At 43.8% G+C, this 18,517-nt stretch overlaps 2 long non-coding RNA genes across 2 annotated transcripts; both read right to left on the bottom strand.

Moving 5' to 3' along the window:
* Positions 1–7,706: 7,706 nt before the first annotated feature.
* LOC131474217 (uncharacterized) lies at positions 7,707–8,470 on the bottom strand. Its single transcript, XR_009242270.1, has 2 exons — positions 8,290–8,470; positions 7,707–8,028 (listed from the first exon to the last, which is right to left on the bottom strand). It is a non-coding gene; the product is annotated as an uncharacterized LOC131474217 (long non-coding RNA).
* Positions 8,471–11,715: 3,245 nt separating this feature from the next.
* LOC131474244 (uncharacterized) lies at positions 11,716–12,985 on the bottom strand. Its single transcript, XR_009242274.1, has 2 exons — positions 12,609–12,985; positions 11,716–11,981 (listed from the first exon to the last, which is right to left on the bottom strand). It is a non-coding gene; the product is annotated as an uncharacterized LOC131474244 (long non-coding RNA).
* Between the last annotated feature and the right edge of the window lie 5,532 nt (positions 12,986–18,517).

The following is an 18,517-nucleotide window of genomic DNA, read 5'->3' as shown; positions in this document are numbered from 1 at the left end:
ATACAAACACAGCCATTCCAGAACCAAAAGGAAATTATTCCCATTCAAAAGAAAAAAGCCATTTCATCATTAATATGAATTGTACTAAAATATGTACATTGTTACTGGGACCCATAGTTACCCATACTTATGACCCAATATTTAATTCAACAATCAGTGCAACAAATAATAATAATATGTAATAAAAAGAAATCTGTTATACTTGTAATACCTGTAATATATATTTTCTTTGGTCAAGACAAATAAAAATCTCGTTTGGATTGTGGCTGCAGGGATTGATGTTGGGTGATAAGTAATGGTGCGTTCCATTTGTAGACAGAACTCTGTGATGTGATTCCAACATGGCTGCCATAGAATCACTGCTACTTTTACCATTAATAGCACTTCTGTTGTATTTGTTTCACAGTAAATCAGTCGTACACACAGTACTGTTTCACTTTTAACCATAGACATGTTGCTACTGTAACATGTACACTACCCTAATAAGGTACAATTAGTTTAACAGATAGCTATTATTTAGATGCGTTATAGCTTCGAAAGTCTAAGTTTGGGCTGAGTTCAGAAGAACAGGTCTGACTCTAGGAGTGGAGAGGAAGACACAGAACGCAGTTTGAGTTTGGTGACACCATATAATTGTGAACCATTACCAGAAAATATTTAACAAAATACAAATGGCCATTCATACACAACAACACAATATGTACAGTTCCGATCATGTATATACAAATTGACAATAAATAAATTTAGGGAACAGTCTGTATTGATGGGTGAATGTGTGTAATGTAGGTGTGGAATGTTAATTGAGTGTAAGGGCAGAGAGAGAGAGGAGCGCCTGTGCCAAGGAGCCTCCTACCAGCCCGACCAAAGCAGTGGAGGTTTCCAAGGATCTTCAAACTTGACTATACTTTTATACTTCTCGCCATCACCTGGCCTGTATGGAAAACAGGACCTATTAACGGAGTTATGTTACGGCGCAATGTGATGACGTAATGGCGCGACGTAATGACGTAACGGCGCGACGTAATGACACACGGCTTCATTTTACGCTTCACAAAAAGGGAATAATAATGACAATGGGGTTTTTCACCCGGGTTACACCCTCCCCCCTTTAGACCATGCAACTCCTGATGCATGCTAAACATCGTAAACACAAGATTTTACTGTTGCGGTACTAAATGCGTCGCTATAAGCATTAACCAACCCATGAAATAGTGTCTGCACGACCGTCATAAGCGGATTACCTAATGCCACATACTCAAGGCGATTAGGAGGTTGACGCTGCCGAGTAGAACGTCTGGCGACAGGAATCGATTCATCGACTGCATCAGGTAAGTTTGGAGCTGTAATTGATATCGGAGATGGACTGAGCAATTGCTCACTTTGACTGGGTGATGTCTCTGCTTGGTCAGGAAGTACTGATTCTTCAACAGGTAGAATTTCAGGAACACAGGTAGGTAGTATTCCATCAGTCACAGATACGGCTTCACCAAGCGCAGGCTCCTCTTCTCCCACAGGTAGAGAAGCTATGGACTCAGCAGAAGACTCCCCATCAGCAGGTAAGTGCACAATTTCCAGATCAGAACATACAGTATCCTCCAAGAACACAGGTAGACCAACAGTCCTGGATAAGGACTGAGTACTGTATTCGGAAGAGGGTTCCACATGTGAACTTTGGAACTGGAATGTGGCTGGCTTGATCTGAACTTCAGGCACATTCCATCCATCTTCCTCCTCAAACAAATCTTCAGTGTGATCAACACTAGCTGGATTCTGGCTCCGGGTTTGAGGACGACGTGGAGGTGTAACTGGTGCAGAATCTGAATGACCACATACTGGTAGGAAGGGACATGGAAGAAGTAAATCTCGGTGTAGTGTACGAGTCGGTACATCCGCCCTATCCTCAGGCTGCACTGTGTACACGGGCAGGTCTCCAACACGTTTTACAACAACATAGACATCCTGCTCCCATTTATCCTCCAGTTTGTGCTTGCCACGAAGTCGTACATTTCGCACCAAAACTCAATCACCTTCTTTCAGACTCGATGGAGTGACTCGTTGATCAAAGCGGGCTTTATTTCTTTCGCCAGATTTTACAGCATTCTTCAAAGCTAGCTGGAAGCTTTCCTCAAGTCTGGACCGCAGGTCCTCAACATACTGAGAGTGAGAAGTAGTCTGATGCTCCCGCACAGGCAGGCCAAAAGCCAGATCCACTGGAAGACGTGGTGAACGGCCGAACATTAGTTCATATGGCGTAAAGCCGGTGACATCATTCCGTGTGCAGTTGTAAGCGTGCACTAACGGTTTCACATAGTCCTTCCATCTAGCTTTTTGCTTGCGCTCGAGCGTTCCAAGCATGTTGAGCAGGGTCCGGTTGAATCTCTCAACTGGGTTTCCCCGAGGATGGTAAGGGGTTGTTCGAGTTTTTACAATCCCAGAGAATTGGCAAAGCTCCTTAATCAACTTGGACTCAAAGTCAGGCCCTTGGTCTGTGTGGAGGCGTTCTGGTATCCCATAGCACACTATGAAGTTCTCCCATAAACATTTTGCCACTGTCTTCGCCTTTTGGTTTGCTGTGGGAATGGCTATTGCAAACTTTGTAAAGTGATCCGTGAAGACGAGAATGTCTTTTGTATTGCTTTGATCTGGTTCAAGTGACAAGTAATCCATGCAGAGTAACTCCAAGGGACGAGTGGTTTTAATGTTAACAAGGGGTGCTGATCTCTCTGGGAGCGCCTTGCGTCTCACACAACGGTTGCAGGTCTTAATCTTAGCTTCAATGTCAGCTGCCATGCAGGGCCAGAAAAACCGGGACCGTACAAGGTCTAGGGTCCGCTCGAGGCCCATGTGGCCCATGTCATCATGCAAGCTTGTAAGCACGATTGACCTCAGCTCCTCCGGTAACACCAGCTGAAACAAGACTTCTTCTCCATCACGCCTCCTTCTGTACAAGATGTCCTCTTGCAGTTCGAGGCGGTTTAGCTCCCTCAACAACCGCACAAGGTCTGGAAGTTCTTGCCTTGCTGTTGGGGGAACCTTTTCCCCAGTCTCCATCTGGTAGATAACCTCTCTTATGACTGGATCAGCACGTTGCTTTTCCTTAAGGCTGAGGTGTGACAGGGAGGGAACAACTGGTAAGCCATGGAGGTCCTCGCTGGCATAACAGTCAGGAAGGGCTTTAGCTGACAGGCTCAGAGATTCGACCAAGGCAATGGGACTCCCTGCCGAACTGCTGGACTGATTGGTGAAAAGACAGCGGTGACAGATGGCAGAGATAATGTCTGTGTTGAGTTCTTCCAATTCACCAGATTTAATGACTCGCTCTGTCGTAAACTTGTTGATCAGGTCCCAATCTTTCTGTTCTGTCAGGTCAGTAGGGTGGCTGTGAGGGCGGCGAGATAGAGCGTCAGCGTCAAGGTTTTGCTTCCCAGCCCGATATTGCAGCTTGAAAGTGTAGGTGGACAGGGCAGCAAGCCATCTGTGACTGGCGGCGTCTAACTTTGCAGTTGTTAACAGGTAAGTGAGCGGGTTGTTATCAGTCACTACCACAAATCTGGCTCCATACAGATAGTCATGGAACTTTTCGCACACACTCCATTTCAATGCAAGAAATTCTAACTTGTGTGCAGGATACCTCGACTCGCTCGCTGACAGGCCACGACTGGCATAGGCGATTACTCTCAGCCGACCCTCCTGCTCTTGGTATAGAGCTGCTCCAAGCCCAGTGGTGCTGGCGTCAGTATGCAAAATATATTGCAGCTTTGGGTCAGCAAAGCCAAGAACTGGGGAACTGGTCAACTTTTCAATGAGCATTTCAAATGCAAACTGGCAGGTGGGGGACCATCGCTCTCCAAAGGGCTGTTTCGAGTCATGGGTTTTTACTGGACTGGACCTTTTCTGAGCTTTGGAGGTAGGTGTATAGCCACGCGTCAAATCATTGAGGGGTTTTGCAATGGCGGAGTACCCTTTTATGAACCTCCGGTAATATCCAGCGAATCCCAGGAATGATTTGAGCTCCTTCAGGGTTCTGGGAATTGGCCACGATTTTAGAGCAAAGATCTTATCTGGATCAGTCTCGACCCCCTTCTCCGAAACAATGTGTCCCAAGTATTTAACGGACGTCTGGAAAAATTTACATTTCTCGGGAGAAAGCTTGAGACCGTATTCTTCCAAGCGATGTAATACTTGCAACAACCTCCGCTCGTGTTCCTCCAGTGTATCTGAGAAGACAATAAGATCATCAAGGTAAACCAGAACTTCTTTTAGATGTAGATCTCCCATGCTCTTCTCCATTAACCGCTGGAATGTTGATGGAGCATTTGTTACTCCTTGAGGCATTCGGTTGAATTCCCAAAATCCAATGGGTGTCACAAAAGCCGTTTTAGTTTTGTCTTCTTCATTCATTTCGATCTGGTAATATCCAGATTTTAAGTCGAGAACACTGAACCATTTGGACCCGGACAAAGCAGACAGCGACTCCTCCAGGTTTGGCAGGGGATAGGCATCTTTAACGGTCTGAAGGTTCAGTCTTCTGTAATCAATGCACAAACGTATGTCACCATTCTTTTTACGGACAACAACAATTGGTGATGAAAATGACGACTCCGATTCACGAATGACACCAGCCTCCAGAAGGTCCCTTAGATGCTGTCGGACTGCTTCAATGTCTTGAGGGTGGATGGGCCTAGCCCTGTGCTTGAATGGAGTTTCGTCGTGTAGCTTTATGCGATGTTTCACCTTGTCTGTGCATCCAAAATCCATGTCACTAAGTGCAAAAACATCAGGAATGTTGTTGAGCTTCTCAGTGATTCTCCTCTTCCACTCTGGTGGGATAGGTGATTCTCCAAAGTCCAACTTCAGAGTAGGGGAAGTTTCTGATGGTGACCGGCTTGTTGACACAGTGTGCGATAAGATCTGGGGCGAAACTGCCAGTTCAGCGATGGTAGAGAGAGGTGGGATGGTCACGTCCTGATCCGACTCATTGCTAAGGATGACTGTGATCTTCTCTTGGGGTTGACTTGGGAGCATGATCAAAGAGCTTTTGACACACAGCCCACCTGGCAGTGGTGAAGCTGGATGCTCCACAAGGGCCCATTGACCAGGAAACAGCATGCTGGTGTGGATGGAACCATCTATGAGGGTGGTGTGACCAGCAGGGACGAGAATGGGAGCTTTGCTGGCTAACCTTACCACTCCATCGCTGCCCACCTGGTGTTGCTGGTGGCGGATCTGCAGTAGTTTCAGCACTGCTTTGTAGCCATGGCCAGTCGGCTGGAAGTTAGTGTATTCACTTCCAATGTACTGGTTGTACAGCGGCTCCAAGGTGTTCATGCCAATTAACACTGGGGACTGATGGGCTCCAACGTCAGGAACAACAAGTGCTAGCGTGGAGACATCCAAATCAACTCCCAGAAACTCACTGGGGAACGTAACCACCATCTCCACATATCCAAGATAAGGAATTACTTGCCCCGCGGCTCCTTCAACTTGCAGTAAATCACGCAAGGGTTTAACAGGTTGGTTGGCGAAATGCTGGTTGTAGAACGACACCGGGATCGTAGTGACTTGCGATCCTGTATCCAACAAACACTGAAATTCTTCGCCAGAGATCTTGATGTTGGCTGTGCAGCAGGATCCAACCAGGCCTTTGGGTAACCTAGCTGGAACAGCGGGAGTAATCTGGGTTAATTCATTACATTCAACATGGTGTCTCTGGTTAGGACATTGTCGGTCCACAACAGTTCCGGTTTGCCCCTCAACTGGAACTGACTTTAGTTTAAAGAATGTCTTGACGGAGTATTCGATTTCTGCCATCTTTGCTGCTTTTCGCTGAACTGCTTCCTCTTTGCGGCGACAAGTGCAGAGTTTGGGGGATTGTCACAATGAGTCTTTATATGGCCATCTTCACCACACCGATAGCAGTAGCCTGGCTTGGGAACAGAAGACGGGTTCTTTGATGGCTTGCCCGCCCCCTGCCCCTCACCCCACTTGTGACCAGGTGTGGGTTTGAAAGCAGCAGATTGACTGGATCTTGACCGGACAACAGTGAGATTTGCAAGCTGCTTCTGTATATTGGCCAGTTGTTGAGCGAGTTGCTGCGTGATGTTGGTAAGTGCAGCAATCTCTCCTTTTCCTGCACTGTCGATGTAGGCATACTGCATGTTAGTGGCAGGTCTAGGTCGTGATGAGCCTAGATGTTGCTTCATGCGGATAGTTTTTGCAGCATCTCGATCTTCCTCAGTTCGTAGAAGTAGCAGAAATTCAGCAAACGATGGGGGATTATGTTTCCGTTGCTTTAATTGGAGTTCTATGATGAGAGAATTGTCCCAACAGCCACGGCAGAACTGAGTCAGTAGGTGTCGATCAAAGTCTTTATTTAAAACTCCGCCTCGTTTCACAGCCTGGTTCAGCGCCACTTGCAGACGTTGCAAATAGTGGGACGGTTTCTCTCCAGCATCCTGGAATGTGTCCATGAATTTGGCGTGTAGCTCATCGCCATCCTGCACCGTGCCGTACGCTGAATCAAGTGTCTGTAGATACACTGTTGGTGGAGTGTCGGGTTTCAGGTGCTTAATCACATCAGCAGCAGGTGGTAACAAGCTGTCAAAGATCCTTCGTGAACGCTGTAGGTCGGACACTGCAGGATCTTGTAATAGCAGTTCAACTCCGGAACGCCATGTGTCGTAATCTGACTCGGTTTGAGTTCTGGGTGATCTTCCAGAGAAGGTTCTCAGACGCTGTGCGGGGTGCAGAGCACTGTCGCTGTTCTTGACGATATGCTCAACCACATAGCGTTGAACTTCAGGTGGATTAAGGTTAGCATGTGACATAGCTGGTAACGAGGATCTTGAGGCGTGTTGGGCTGTAGGGTCCGGCTGGGCCCTTATGCGTGGTTCTGTGCTCTGGTCTGAAGAAGCAGGTCCAAGTGAATGACCAAAGGTGGCAGCAGAGAACAGTGCTGGGGTCGGCAGATTGACTATGACAGCAGACGGTGGCTTTCCATCATCCAACGAAGACTCCACATCAGTAGCAGTAGGATCAAGCTGGGTGACTGACTGACCAAGCAGAGACATCACCCCGTTAAGGACAACCGCAAAATCTTGGCCTGTCCATTTCGCAACTTTTTGTAATTCAGAGAGGTAGTTCTTAGTTTGTGACCTCCCAACCTCATGCGCGCAGACAGTAGATAGGTCCAAGATCTTATAAGTAACATCAGCGCCATCACACTCATATATATACGGCAGAAGTGGACGTAACGCAACTACTGCAGCGGTGGAATTATATTCAACCACAATCGACTGGTGAAAAACAGAATCGGGTTCATCATCGATACGTTCAAATTTTAAAATAGAACCGTACTGCTGTAAAAAGTCGACTACTTCATCATCTGTTTCAGTTTTTGTTGCTTCCTTTATCAAAACCGCATTTGGAATCTTAATGCCACGCTTCTCGAATATGTCCATTATTATTATTACTACTACACAAATATATGAATATATGAAAACCAAAAAAAAAACAAATGTTCAAGTCTTTCTCCACTCCTGGCTAGCTCGCCACAATATGTAACATGTACACTACCCTAATAAGGTACAATTAGTTTAACAGATAGCTATTATTTAGATGCGTTATAGCTTCGAAAGTCTAAGTTTGGGCTGAGTTCAGAAGAACAGGTCTGACTCTAGGAGTGGAGAGGAAGACACAGAACGCAGTTTGAGTTTGGTGACACCATATAATTGTGAACCATTACCAGAAAATATTTAACAAAATACAAATGGCCATTCATACACAACAACACAATATGTACAGTTCCGATCATGTATATACAAATTGACAATAAATAAATTTAGGGAACAGTCTGTATTGATGGGTGAATGTGTGTAATGTAGGTGTGGAATGTTAATTGAGTGTAAGGGCAGAGAGAGAGAGGAGCGCCTGTGCCAAGGAGCCTCCTACCAGCCCGACCAAAGCAGTGGAGGTTTCCAAGGATCTTCAAACTTGACTATACTTTTATACTTCTCGCCATCACCTGGCCTGTATGGAAAACAGGACCTATTAAGTATCTCATATACACACAATAATCCCAATACATATCAGTATATCAATCAATCACAATATTGTACAATATAATTAAATCAATATAAATAAATAACAATATTTGTTATATTACAATATTTATCAATCATTTCAGTATCACCAACAACCTTAGCATGCTTAATATTTCCTGTGGTAGGACATATTCAAAGAAACAGGCATTTACCGCATCAAGTGATATGTAGCGTTAGCGCAACTCACCAATTCCATGATTCATTAAGCCTAGGTCTCCGAATCGTATGATCAGCGGCTCCGGTAGTCGGCTCCTATGTTTCAACATTAGGTTACTGTAATGCATTTAGTTCCAGAGTGTTTAAATTACGATATTCCGCGGCGTACTACAACGTACCTCCTACAAACATTTCCCCGGCGTGCTCCTCTCACTGCTGCTGGCAGCGAGCCCCAACGGAGTTGTGATGACGTAACGGCACGACGTAATGACGTAGCGGCGCGACGTAATGACACACGGCTTCATTTTACGCTTCACAAAAAGGGAATAATAATGACAATGGGGTTTTTCACCCGGGTTACACTACACTCTTTGCAGTCATAAACACATGAACAAGTATTTATGCTGCGCATGCAATACAACTGTGTTGCTTTTATTTTGAAAAGCCTGACGTATGGACGCACGTATCTGCGTCTGTCTGCACAGCGACAGGTGACACTAGCCAGTTACCCCGGGCCCCCTAAAAATGTCGGCTCACGTTAAAAAAAGAAAAGTTAATTCCGAATGCGCGTTTTCAACAAGACATGGACTGCTAAATATTTCTTTACAGGCGTCAAAGGTAAAGCCGTGGCTTAGTTTGTGATACACAAGCCGCTGTGTTTAAGGATTACGTGACCAAACACCAAGAGAAATACAAGAACTTATCTGATGAAGAGCGCGCAAAGGAGTTGGAGGCAGCCTATATCTCCATCTAACCAGCGTGGGGGGGTGTCACTGCACTGCACCACAGTAGTATAGTATTCATTATATAGTGTAGTAATTTGATATTTTTAAAAGAGTTGGTTAGTAATTGTGTTTATTGTGTGTTTGTATGCTGCCAAATTTACACCAAAACAATACAATTTACTGCTTTTTTAGATAAAAGAGATAAAAATTTTATTAAAATTAATTCAAATTTGGCCGGGCCCTCAACAATATTTTTTGTTTCTCATGGGGCCCCTTGCTATTGACAACAATGGCTAGCCTGAGATACGTTTGCCTTTCCAACTTCTCAACTGGAATGACGTAAACTCGGAGGATGACGTCGCTCCCAGTTCCGACTGACGGGTTCTGATATGATTGGAACGCAGTGTAATTCTTGGCTCTTCATCCCAAGCATGTTATTTATTTATTTTTTTTGAATGGAGCTGGTGAACAAAAATCCATAGCACCATGTCCATCTGTTTTGCATGCGTCTGTGTTTCTCAATTCTCGCCATTTGAGAAAAGCTAGTCCAATGTTTACTCGTGTGTGTCCCTTTGCTCGGTCAGACATTTCCTCTTCCTCACATCCACCGACAACAGTTTTCTCTGCTTCTTTGATGAACGTCTAAAATGACGTGATCACTGCCTTGATCTTATAGGAGAAAGGAAAGGAAAGGAAAGCATCTTTATTGTCATTATACAACAACTGGTATTGCACAACGAAATGTCGAGGTCAGATGGAGGGTTGATCAGAGACGCTGCGACTGAGCGCGCCACCACAAGGAACCAACCTGATCGAACGTAACTAACATTCTAACATGTTTTGATGGTGGGAGGAAACCGGAGAGCCCAGGGGAAACCCACGCAGACATCAGGAGAACATGCAAACTCCACACAGAAAGGTGTGAACAGACCAGGAATTGAACCCAGCACCTTCTTGCTGTGAGGCAACAGTGCTAACCACCACTACTAACCACTGCGCCACCATGCCAATAGTCGGTACACAGTGAGGGTGTGTGTGTGTGTGCAGTGCCGTGAAGCGATTTGTGTTTCTTGCGAGACCACAGACTCTGCAATATCTCCCGATTTCGAGGACTCCGGGGCAGTGGCTCTGATCATGAAATGCAGGTTTTCCATGAACAGACAGAAGGGGGAGTGGAGACAACAAGATTCCATCCCAACCATCACAGTGACTCTGAAGCTGTCAAATTAGGGTAAAAGTCCTCAACCAGCAAACAAGAGAAAAAAACATTGAGACTTCTTCAGGTTTCCTCTATTTTTTTCCAACTTTCTGAATCAGTTGTGCTTGAATCACAGCATCAGAAAAACAAGCACTGGAGGGTGACCCGCACTTCAACCCTATCCACAAATCTCTTCCTGAGGAATAAGACCCCCATTATCCTTACCTTTACCACATAAAATGACAGTAATAAGGAAAGATAATCGGCGAGATGACTTCATAAAATTTCATCATAAAGAACCGTTCGCTAGTTATCACTGGAGCTATGAGCTCTGTGTGTTTTACAACTCTGATGTTTTAATGACGGCGATACGTGCCTCCATTATTTTAATGTGTGTGAGCATTCACGCTGACAAGCTTCTCTCTGAATATCAAAATGTGTAGCCGGAAGAGTTTAAGGCTCGGGGACGGCAGATTGCTAACGACCTCATTAAGCCACGTGTTAATTGGGAGGCCGAGTTTAAGAGCGAGGGCTGTGTCAGAGGACGCGCAGGGAGAGAGGAGTCGTTCTAATAAGAACTGGGAGCAATGAGTTCATCACTAACAGGGGTTAAAGTTCAGACTAATGCTACTTACATGCCGACCAGGCCAATGCTGAACTGAGTCTGTGGTGTTTATTCCCTCAGCTCAGTTTTACAGGCTGTGGTTTAGTTAAATAAGTACAGAAAAATAAAAGAAAGGCACATTTTAACAGGGAGGCAATTCAAGATGTTTTACGGTTAATATAAAAGGAAGAATAGAAATTTAGGAAAATATGTAAGATATGATAATTTGCAAATAAATTGCGCAGATCTCAGCAGAAGGAGCGGGAGGATGCCATCGCAGATCGAGATAGCTCACTCTCGTCGACAAACACACCGGATTTATATAAAGAAAGAATAAGGCTCCAAACGGAACTTGATCTCCTTCTCACTTCTGAAGCTGAACAGCTTCTCCTTCGCTCTAGGGGGTTGGTGTACGAACATGGTGACAAAGCTGGACGCCTCTTGGCTCATCAGCTGAAGGCAAGAACAGCATCAAATCAAATTACTCAGATAACAGACGACTCAGGCTCAATAACCTCTGACCCAGACAAGAATAAATAACACTTTTAGATGTTAAAGTTAAAGTTAAAGTGTCACCCGAGGATAATCTAAGACAGAAATCAAAGAGGCGATACGATCAATGAACAGTGGTAAATCCCAAGGCCCCGACGGATATCCGGTCGAGTTCTATAAAAAATTCTCAGATCAGTTAGCTCCTCTTCTACTCAAAATGTTTAACCACTCATTTAAACAAGGCACCCTGCCACCTACTCTTATGCGATTGTGGCGACACGAGGTATGGGGAGGTGCCTTTTTAAGGCAGCATCGATAAATTTAATAGTTGCCAGACAACGCCACCCTGGGAATTTCACCCAGGGATTTCTTATAAGTAGACTAACCCAAATAAAGCAAGGCACTGAGGTTCGTTATGCAACGAGACAGAGACGGCAGTTCAATAATACAAAAACACTTTTATTTACACAAATTTCTATTTTAAAAAAAATATAAAAGAATTACTCACGTAAGGGGACATATAAGGGGAACCAATCAGTGCTGAGACCTACAGCGATAAACCGTATCCAAAAGAAAAGGGGATCCCAGGAACACCACACGTGAAGCAAATAAAAGTAAACAAAACAAAGAAGCTACAAAGTGCTAACACAACAAAAAGGGGACACCGTGACCAGGACACCAATCCACCACCGTAGGCTCAGCACCTGAATGGGGGCGACCAGAAAGCAACAAATTAGACTACAACAAATAATGAAACAAAACAATAACTAATAACAAAAGAGAAATCAAAGAATTAATTGTACAGGAATTATAATAATTAAACCCAATGACAAATAAACAAAATTCTATATCAAAGCAACTGGAGAGCAACCCATAATAACCCAAAACTAACAGAATAATTGTAATTATGGGTTACAGCAAAACAAATTACAAACGAAATCAAAGAAATAACCAGAAAGGAACAAAATCAAATGTATATTCCCACACTGTCCTCTCATGCAAGTACACACACACACACAGTTTAAGATGAAGCTGCGCCAACTATCGGAGACAGCGTTACCAAGCGACCGGCGGAGCGGCAAATGCCGATGCAAGCGAGCGATCAGTTCTTCAAACACACAGTTCCAATGAGGCACAGCAATCAGTCCAAATAATCTCTTTAAATGAGGCAAAGAAGTGAAGAGACAAAGCGGAAGCAAAGCAGCAGCGGTTCTAGGAGCGGATTAGTCGGCGCTGCGCCGTTACGGTCAGTCGTCCTACGATGAAGTGAACAAACAATGAGAAACTTATGAATGGCTGGAGGAGGAAGCTAAGACCACTGCACTACATACCGATCAGGCGATCCCGGCCAACACAGCGTGGGACGGAGGAATCACGCTCCCCGAGAGCGACCAGCGGCGGACAGTGAGCGGCACACAGCGCGGCACACAGCGCGGCACACAGCGCGCAGCCAGCAGCAACACCCAGGTGGACCTTTATAAAACAATAACATTAGCACTGGATGGGCGACATACGTGAGAAGTGCAGCCGGCAGCCCACCTGTAACCACACGAACGCGGAAATGGAGGAAGCACAGGAGTGACGCGACCCAGCCTCCAGCAAGCAAGGGGCTGACAGGTGCTTTACGCCCGCCTTTATGTGGCAGTCTCCCACGGTGATTGGGTGGAACTGCAGCACACCTGACAGTTACCAGGACAATGAACTACGTATTGCCACACAAGCTTCCATCTCCCGAATTTTATAAGAAGGGTAAAGACCCAATGAGCTGCACATCTTATCGACCAATATCACTCCTCCCGGTGGATGTGAAAATACTTGCAAAAATCTTAGCTCGGCGATTGGAATCTGTCATGCCCATGATCATTTCAGAGGACCAGACGGGATTTATAGGGGGAAGACACTCATACTCCAACATAAGAAGGCTTTTCGACGTCATCCTCTCTCCATCTACCTCTAACTTCCCGGAAGTAATAATATCTCTTGACGCCGAGAAGGCCTTCGACAGGGTAGAGTGTGCCTACCTCCTCTTCTCCCCGAGACAGTTTGGTTTTAATACTAACTTAATTTCATGGATCAGATTACTCCTCTCCCTGCGCCTCAGTGTGTACGGGGAACACAACAGGGGTGTCCACTATCCCCGTTATTATTTGCACTAGCAATTGAACCGATTTACAAAGATGCAATTACCTGCCGTTGTCCCTAGCCGGTAGGATACAAATTATAAAAATGAATGTGCTACCAAGATAACTGTATGTTTTTCAATGTCTGCCCATCTTTCTTCCCAAATTCTTTTTCACAGCTATAAATGACATCGTTTCATCATTCATTTGGGCTGGTTAACGGCCAAGGGCAAGTCGTACACTGCTTTGTAGGGATAGATCGGTTGGGGGACTGGGTCTACCCAATCTAATTGGCTACTATTGGGCAGCCAACATGCATAAGATAATATCTTGGTTCCCTTCCCCTCAATCCAGCTGGTGCCAGAGTGAGTCAGCCTCCTGCTCCTCTTCACTGCTAGCTTTGACATGTAGTACCTTGCCCCTTTCCCCGTCAAGTTTTACCTCTAATCCGGTTGGAACACTAAAAATTTGGACACAAATACGACACCACTTCTGTTGGCTCACCCTTCCTCTAGCAACTCCTATAATCACCTGTTCATTTCAGCAAAGATTGACCCACGATTCTCCTTTTTTTGAAAACAAAGGGCTACGTAGTCTGGGAGACTTGTACATTGATGGTATATTTGCAAACTTCAACCAATTACTTTCTACCTTTAATCTACATAAATCAGACTTTTTCCCTGTACTTCCAGCTGCGGGACTTTAAAAAAAAAAAAACGCTACGTCATTCCCACAGACACCAACACTAGTCGCTGCAAACGAGCCGATGTAAATGTCTCATCACTGACGCTCTCGTCAGCCGCGCTGTTTCAGACCAAAACCACACCCGCAGAACATGGACTGTCTTGTGATTGGCCAGCCAACGAGAGCTTTCCCACTGTCTTGTGATTGGCCACTTACCTGGAAGTGACGTAATTGGCACGTCAGCTCTCAGACCCACAGCTCCCCCTCTGGAAAGGCAGATGCACCGCTAGCAATTATCAAAACATTGAGTAATGACCTCTTCACAACCCCTCGCCGTAATCCCTTACGCATTTGATCCGGAGTCTGACCCAGAGTCAGAAGACACTGTGACAAGTGAACCACCTCCATCGCAAAGACTGCTGCAGGACGCCTGTAGCTTGGATAAGGTTGTGGTTACCAAGATGATAAACACAAATGCAAATGAAACACGAGCGAACGCGTGTAGCTTAGCCTGTAGCCGACTATCGCTAATGCTAAACAACAGAACAAGCACACAAAGACAGTTTTACGGTTTGTAAATATTGTAGGCACTGCTCCTTCCTTCAGGTGAAGTTTGGTGCTGTGTCCTGCTTTATATTGCCCCAAGTTTGTGTAACAATCCTCTGTGAAGTGGTTGCCGCATACATGGAGGTATTTGGGAAATGTGGCAGGGATATTCCTATCAAATATGAAAGATATCCACTGAGCTTTTCTTTGCTAATTTTCGGGGAGCTTGTGGAGCGTCTGGTATTGTTTATCACAACCCAGAACAGAGCAAACACTCACTGAACCTTTTTTCAACATGTTTTTCAACGCTCAGCAGCTACAACGAGAGTAGTTCTTCTTCTACGGTTGAAAGTACGTCACCGGATGTGCCTGGACTCTAGTGCCCGGACCAGGAGGCGCTGCTGTTTGTTTTAGGAGTGGTGAGATTCGCCAGTGACGTAATTAATCAACGGACGTGCCTTGCCACTTTGTAGAGCTCAGGAAAACAATAAAACCCTGCGCTCTCAGCAGTGGCTGAACTGATTGTTATGGACTTTTAGGGCTTCATAAACGAGGTAATGACGCAGATACACACCCAAACACATTCCAAGATGACAATGCCAGGATTCATCAGGCTCAAATTGTGAAAGAGTGGTTCAGGGAGCATGAGATAGTCCCAACCTTAACCCCATTGAGAACTTTTGGGATGTGCTGGAGAAGGCTTTGCTCAGTGGTCTGACTCTCCATCATCAATACAAGGACCTTGGTGAAAAATGAATGCAATACTGGACGGAGATATTGCAGTAGCATATGGAAACAATGCCACAGTGAATGAGTGCCGTAATCAAAGCTAAAGGCGGTCCAACGATGTGACCTTTTTTTTGGCCAGGCAGTGTATACATACATACATACATACATATATATATATATATATATATATATATATATATATATATATATACATATATATATATATTATATATTTTTTTGTCTTAATTATTATATGTAATTTTATTCATGATGCACTTATATCGCATAAGAAGACCATGGGGGGGTTGTTTATTTAAGTTCAAGAAAAATAGAAAATTGTATCCCTGTATGCACTTTAGGTCTGTGACTTGCACTTGATAAATAAAAGTTATTAAAAAAAAGAGATAAGATAATTTGCTACAAATGTATCAATTTTAATTTAACATCTTACCTGAAGCTTAAATTTAATATAATTACCTCCACACAAAGACAAACTCAAGCAACTTTTTTGTTACAAAAAGTACCAAAAAAGCAGAAGCCTTTAAATCAAGGATCTCAAACGCAAGGTCTCGTTGTCAGGAGGGGCCACTCAAGTAAACTAGTCCATCATAATAACACAGTAATTCTATTGGTGACGATAGTTTACAGAATTTCAAAATAAAAGTGCTTGTCATTAGATGGAAGATATATAAATGGCTCATAATGAAAATGTGTTTCTGCTGCTGAAAGAATCTGTAAATAAAAGAAATAACAGATTTGTCTAACCTAATCTTAAAGATACAATTACCCCACATAAATATGTAAGAAATATGATGTCATAGTTATTTATTTGCTTTAATTTTATGTCTAAATTTTGTTGTTAAAAAATATGAAATCAAACACTATTTTCAAAACTCAGAACTTAAACTGAAGTTTTTATAGTAAATATACTGGCAAAACCTTTATTATGTTGCAGTAATATGTATACATACACTCTCTCTATATATATATATACATATATGTGTGTGTTTACAGTAAACAAAAACAATTATTTAGTTCATATAGTTATGTCAAGTTACTTCTGAGGAACAGTAACGCTTCTAGTGATTATGCCAAACATTTATTCAGAATTAAGGCTCGCAGACTGCTGGCTGTACTGTAATTATAATTATAATAATATTTGATCGATACATAGCAATGGTTTACATGTTGTGGGGTCACAGATGATTGTCATTAAAACATAATCATTTTATGACTTTAGATGAGAGCTCTCCAGTGAGCAGAATTTCAGGAAATTAAAATTAGACTTTCATTATAATATATATTTTTCAAATCATACTAAAATAATAATAATAATAATAATATCTATATTTTCTTAACTATAGTAAACTGACCAACCACCTTGAGACTGATGATGCAAAATTGTCCAACCAAAAAAAACTGCAGCCTCAACAGATTCTTATCAGCACACACACACACACACACACACACACACAGGCACAAGATTTTTAATTTCCTTTCAGGATATGAGAAAAATGGGTGTTAATAATAATGCAAGGTGGCACACACAGAGAAATCATGAGTCTAGATCGGAGCAGGCAGGCAAGCCGGGCTGATTGACAGTTTGATCTGATCTATACTAATGGAGGTCTTAATGAAGAAAGGTGGAGGAGGTGGAGGAAGAACTGTCTGCCCATCCAATATATCACAGCCCTCCCAGCATGCATTGGGCTGTCAGTGGGCTGTGCCTGGTGGTATATGTTTGTGTGCAGTGTGTGTGTGTGTGGGGGGGGGGGGGGGTGTCAAAGTTGGAAAGGACCATGATTTTAATCAGAGTTCATTTTCCACCTCAAATCTAATTAGATGTCTGTGTGTGCGTGTGTGTGTGCTTGTGTGTTTGTGTGTGTGCTCGGGGTCTGAAGTGGGAAAGGGAGAATTAAATCTAAATGAAAAGTGCTTTCAGTGTCGACCCGCGTCTAATGTGTGGAGGCAGAAGAGCAGGAGAAGCTAATAAACGCTGCGACGTTGCCCCCTCCAAGGTTAGCGCAGCAAAACAAAAACAAATTAGTGCTCCAGAACATCTACCCCTCCCCCCCACCCCCACTCACAGGGCTGTGTGTGCTGTGGCCGGGAGGAGTGGAGGAGAAAATGAAGACACAGCGAGGGAGGCAGAGAAGCCACTTCCACAGGTGGAACTAATTAATTATCTCCTGGAGACGAGAGAGGGCAGAGAAGATGGAGAGTGGGGTTGGGGGGGGGGGGGGGGGGGGGGGGGGGGGGGTAAATAAATACAACTTTTCCTAGACAGAAATTCTAATTAAATTAGAAATGCGCAACTACTTTTTTTATTGCCTTTTTTTGTCTGTTTATATTTGCAGTGATTCATTTATAGGTTTTAATGTTCTTAAAGGGAGAGTTCAGGTGTTTTGAAGTGTGGTCGTGACAAAGACCTGGTTTTAACATTCATCAACTGAGAGATCTGGATGATGTCTTTTACCCGATTTGTACCGGAAACCTGGTTTGTGTGACTGCTTCCTGTCACCGCTGATGTTGTGGAACGACATAAAAATGTGTACTTTATTCTAAAGATTTAACAACTACAATGCAAAACACTATGAAAATGTGTTATATTTTATAAGAATAATGAATGTAAGCAAAAATTTTAAGAAAAAGCATATGACTCAGCACTGACAGATATAGTAGAATAAAAATATACATGTTAAAATCCTAGTGTGTGATATTATTGCCATGGTGCCATGTTATTGATAGTGTCTGTCTAACTCAGTGACCTGGGCCATGGTGACCACCCTGCATACTGACACACACACACACGACACGGATGTTATAAAAGGGCTCTGTCTGCCCTGTGTGACCCCTCTGAGGTCAAAAGTCAGACAGTAGAGACCAACTGCAGCATCTTCATTTACAGAAGGAAATCTGACCCCGTGGCCGTGGACATGTGTGCAGTGCGTGACTGCCGTGTCACCAATTTAAAGGCCTTTCCTTTAAAGATTGAAATGAATAGCTTCATTTAATTTCTAAAATGTCTTTATACTAATTAAAATGCCAGGATTCTACAGTATGAAGCCATACATCTGCTGGTCCTGTAAAAAATGTCACAAAAAGACTCACGAGTGAAATTACCATAATAACCGATGAGGCAGTGACTCACCTGTCATCAT

The sequence above is a fragment of the Solea solea genome, chromosome 15, assembly GCF_958295425.1.
Source record: "Solea solea chromosome 15, fSolSol10.1, whole genome shotgun sequence".
NCBI classification, from domain to species: Eukaryota; Metazoa; Chordata; class Actinopteri; order Pleuronectiformes; family Soleidae; genus Solea; species Solea solea.
Note: the sequence above shows the minus strand (reverse complement) of the source record. Positions and strands in the feature narration are given on the sequence as shown.